This window comes from Penaeus vannamei, chromosome 20 (genome assembly GCF_042767895.1).
Source record: "Penaeus vannamei isolate JL-2024 chromosome 20, ASM4276789v1, whole genome shotgun sequence".
In the NCBI taxonomy this organism is placed as follows: domain Eukaryota; kingdom Metazoa; phylum Arthropoda; class Malacostraca; order Decapoda; family Penaeidae; genus Penaeus; species Penaeus vannamei.
In genome coordinates this window covers 14,424,534-14,429,908 of record NC_091568.1, presented here as the reverse complement: position 1 = coordinate 14,429,908, position 5,375 = coordinate 14,424,534, and positions in this window count along the sequence as shown.

Here is a 5,375-nt window from a genome sequence, read left to right as displayed (position 1 = left end):
TGATGTACACCTACTGTGATGGTACTGCCCTTTCCACTGGCCTTGAAACAATACGTTGTAAGAGGATTAACACCAGTTTACCATAGTTATTTTATGGTTACAAAGCACAAATTTTTTTTAGACATCAAGGGATGTTATATAGCCCTAAAGAAAGGTGTAGAAGTGAAAAGGGTAAAGAGGGGGCAGAGGGGGAGTAACTGTGCTAAGGTAGGGATTAACAAGGGTGATTAGATCAAAGCTGTCAAAGGAAAAAGCGTGAGATTCTGCAAGGATGTCCATAGGGAAAGAAAGTAGCAAAAAAATGGAAAGGAGTTTAAGGATGATTAGATCACAGTTTCAGGAGAAATGTCAGCAGGAAGAGAATCCAGGGAAGGGGAATGTTGTGAGTCACAGGTGTATTCAGAGGGAAGCAGAAGGGATAATGGGGAAGGAAGGGGTGATGATGCACATGAAGCAGGAGGTAGTGGGATGTGTTGGTAGGGAGTGGGAGGAAGGACAATGAATGAGGTGTAAGCATAATTAGATAGTGAATGGTAGGGATTGTGTGGTAGGAGAAGATGGAGTGGAACATTTACATTGTCTGCTTTGGGTAGAGTGAGGAGGGGGAGGGAGAGGGGTAGATGTCAGGGCAGTGGTAGAGATTGGAGTGTCTGGATTTTAAATTACAAAAGAATTTGATCAGGTAAGGAAGGGGGTAGCAGTAGAAATGTAAGATGGTGGAGGAATAGATACTGGGGAGATGTAGAAACATCTTAGGAGGAAGGAGGAGGGGCAGAGTGAAGGGCAACACTGGCAAAGGGAGTGAAAGAAAAACCTTGTCAACATGCTTCCTGTCTGGCCTCTGTAAAGTGAGGTCAATTTTGAATCTGAGAATTGTAGGTAGGGCAGCCCCTGTAAAATAAATTATGAGAGCCTCCACAATTGGCACATGTGCATGATCGTGCAAAGCAGTTTGATCAATCCTGACCAAATTGGGCCCATAGAGAAACTTGAACTGTGGAGCAGCAGTGTTTGACAGGGTGGCCTAGACACCAACAATTCTGACAATGACTGGGGGAAGGTCAGACAGGGAGGCACTCTCCGCTAATATAAACATCATAAGGGAGGTCAAGTCTAAGGAAATTAATCTTCACAATGGTGGAGGAGGACTTATGATTGCCTCAATAGGCAATGGTGTAGCATAGTCCTGATACTACATTCTAGTCCACGAGGCAGGTGAGTAAGTCTTCTCCACAATCTGACAAATCCTTGTCGTAGACACAGCAGTTTGTTGAGGAGGTGGAGATACTTCCGGTACAAGTAATGAGGGAGGGATGAGGCTAGAAAGGGATAAGACTGGGCAGGAATGGGTTTACCAGATAAGTCTGGGGTAATTTTACAGAATAGCACCACGGAAAAGACTGCAACGATTCCTCTCACTCTCTAGTAACCAAATGTATAGAAATTATTGCGACAGGACTGCCAACCCTAATCCCCACCTCGAAAACAAAGAATCCTTAACATATTCACAGCAGGAGAACATCGGACACCCCAGCAAGTCAGTCATATCCTCTTTCTTGCCGTGAAAACATGGAGGACTTTTTGTGTTCCATTGTGGGGGTTGAGGGGTAGTAGCACCATTGGTGGGCTTGCAGGGGGAACAGGCCCCTGTATTAGACAATATGGTGACCGATTCTGTATAAATTATTGCCCTGGTACCTTTAATGCCCTCCTCTACTATTGGGGCCAAGATTGCCAATAATGGGGGGAGGGGGTTCTGTGTAATAAATTCTATACATTTGGATAGTAGAGAGTGAGAGGAATCCATCGATTCCATAATTGCCGTAATCTGTTATGTAGCGCTACTGTATAAGAATACTGTAATAGGAACTTAGGCTTAGGGGGATGACATCACATAACCCCTACAATCCGGGTGATTTTACAGTCCCATCATGGAAAAATCTTGGTTAAGGATTGGGTGACGAGAACATGCAGTCATCAGAAAAAAATAGCCGCAGGCGAGGTGATGTGAACCTGCTATCATGAGCAAAAGCCTGTGTGAATGGAAAAGACTCATCATGAGTGCGCAAACCTCTTGAAGTGGGGCTTGACTCATTTGAGACTTAGGTATGTTTTGCATTTTTTCCCCCAATAAAAGAATGTGGAATATAACATGAGGATAATGTTTACAACAGGATCGCACCCATTAAAGATGAAGTCCCCAACCATCATGCATTTTAAAATGTAAAAGAATGTGGGTAATTGAAAACTCTAGCCAAGAATAGTATTTCATATGATAAGGAAAGTATAAAAAGTAAAAAAACGAGACAAGATTCAGCTTGAACCAAAAAAGCTTTATAAACCGGGGGCTATGGCCCCAGACCCCCTACCAACTGACGTATTTCCCTACCAGGGTCTCTGCCAACCAGGGGACTCTGCCAATGGACCCCATCCAGATTGTCTGATTTACCTACCAGGGCCTCTATATCAATACCAACTACATTTTGAGATATAAATCGTGTTAACCTGTGGACTGCGGTTGGGAAGTGACAAACCGCTGATGAAATTCTACAGCTGGAACACAGTTATTGTATTTCACTGAGCTTCGTGTTATCCCAGATATTGTAATGATTTCACCACAAAATTGGAAAAAAAAATTCAGAAACACAAGTACCACTGTAAACAAACTTCACCTTTGAAACAAACAAAAAGATATATGACAAAAGAAGTGCCAAATTTGCCAGGAGAGGGCAGGTACGGATGTACCATGTATTTTTAATGAAACTATGGTATGTATATAATAAAACTGACACACAAGGAATGAACATTTCATAAATGTATATTTCATTAAAATTTAATTTAAACTAGAATACAGAAATACATTTTACTACAATCCACTTCTAAGAAATTTGCCATGACATCACTAGCTATATGTGCAAAGACAGTTTATGTTGGGTTCCCACACAGCTAAGTTGTACGCTGCAATACCAAATTTTTGTTGTTTAACTCGAATAGGTTCACTTCTGCAAATCAATTTTGATAACAATGTATGTAGTATTCTCCTAGTCGGTGCGGTCCTTTCATATACCTTAACCAACGTGAGTAAGCCATGACTGGAAGAGCGCCAGCTACAGGGATGATGCCATTTTCATGCTCCACATCATATTCCTAGCCACTGTGACCGGCAGTGCTTGTTGTATTAAAGAAAATTGAAAATTACAAAAAAATAAGATATATGACGTAAATATGCAAAGGTGTTTTTTTCTTGCACTATGTTATTTACTACATAGTGAGATGATATAGAGTCTGTGCAAGGAAAATAACGTATCACCATATGGATAAAGCAGATCAAAAAAACAAAAAGTCTTGTTACTGCTCACAAGTGTCCATGTGTGCCCTGCCTACATGCCTGGGATATTGGCTACTTATGTAACCAACTGCCCGTATTTTTGGCACTGTGATTTCTGTGACAACCACATCCAACAGGTTAATAAACTATTATAAATATTTTCCTTACATGCTTTTCAATAAAAAATAACAAGAGATCCATGCTTTTTACAATGTGTTTTCTTCATGCAGCAAAGCTGGTGCTGCAGTGCAGTTGTGAGTATGTCTATGCCATGCACGTTCTAACATGGCACAGCTTGTAGCCCATTTCCATGATCTACTATCAAATAAGGAACCAGTCAAAGCTCTACTTTCCACAATGGTCATGACATTGATTATGTGGTCCTATTTTGCCCAAATACCAAAAAAATGGATTACAATTTATCTATCCCCAATTGGAATATATGTTGTTTTTCACAGACCCATCGTAGCGAGCAACGACAATGTATATCTGCAACCTGTGGGCAGCTGACATTTATGGTATGAGCAGTAGTCCATCATCAAAATACTAGTGATCAGAGGTTTTATTTTGTTTTTTGTCATGGCCATTCTAGTTTATGGTATAAGTTGAAGACACCGAGGCACATAGATGGAGGGAAATGGACACTGCCATCTTATAGAGCGAACAAAATAGAGTGGGATAGAACACAGTTTAAGCTGCAGTGGCCTCATACTTACCGCTAAATGATGAAAATATATAGCACACTCATCTTACAAATTCTACATCCATCAACTTTTTTACCTTGCTAAGAAAACACAACACTAACCCATGAACTCCTTACTGCGATGCCCTAGGTAGCACCATTGTTACTATGCGAATGTCAAAACAGTATTTGGCTACTTGTCAGTGTATACTGTTACACATTTATCCTCTTAAGTCTTTTATTAATGTTATTATACTTCATTTACGTGTTTTAAAATTGATTTATAGGCTTATCTAAAACCATGTGCATTGTGCATTTCACACTTCCTTTCGCCTGCCACAAGCTGCCGGCCCGCTCATTACGAGGTGTAACGACAGTAAGAAATGTTGCGATTTTAGTGTTGTGTTGATTCTGGGTTATTCTTAATGCTATACAGTGACAAAGAAGATAAGAGAGATTTCAGTAATGATCCCAGTTTAATATCTGGACCTACCAAGAGTTCCAAATGCCGAAAAATGAGATTGAAATTGAAGCAATCCAGACGGTAGAAAGAAGCAAACAAAAGTTTGACTATTGCAGATATAAAGGTATTTAGTTTATTATTTTACTATGTGAATGCAGCTCTATCTTGCCATATATACTGAGGTGAAGAGAATGTGTCCCGGGGGGTGTTGGGGGGCAGAGCCCCCATCAACCTTCTCCTCGGACAGTGCCCAAAGGGCACGCCTAGTCACGGCAACTTAAACTGCTTCATTAGGCTGGTTTATTGGTTAGTACATTTTTGAGGGGTTTGGAACATGTGAATTTCCATAGAGTTTTACTGAAAGGTGGGTTTGGTTCCCAAAGTTTTTGAATTCTGGTATGTCAGCCCATAGAATTTCAACAATAGCAATTACATCTATAGAGTTTCATTGGCCGATTTTAAGCGTTTTTGTGCTAGTTTTACGCATTTTTTTATCTTTATTCTTCTTATTTAAGCCTGTTTTACCCAATAATTTCCCTGATATACTTCATGCCCTCCCCTGCTAACGGGACCAACAAATCAAGATCGTCAATGGAGAAATGGTACTTGATCTCCTAAACGATTCATTCACACAAGAAACAATGCCTAGAATCAATGAAATAATTGGATTTCTTGCAGAAATACATCATTTTTTTCTACCTAGTCTCTGGGAGGGTTCGTCACTTTCTGTAACAAATACCTAGTTTATTTGTTTGTCTTTTCTGACAAGAATAATGGGACTGTAACTAATTTTGTGATATTCACCAAACGAATGAGTAGTAATAAAACAAAATGTAACCAGATATCAAAAGCTGTCCAAAGATTGATGAAACAGTTGTAACATATCAATATTTGCAGTTGAA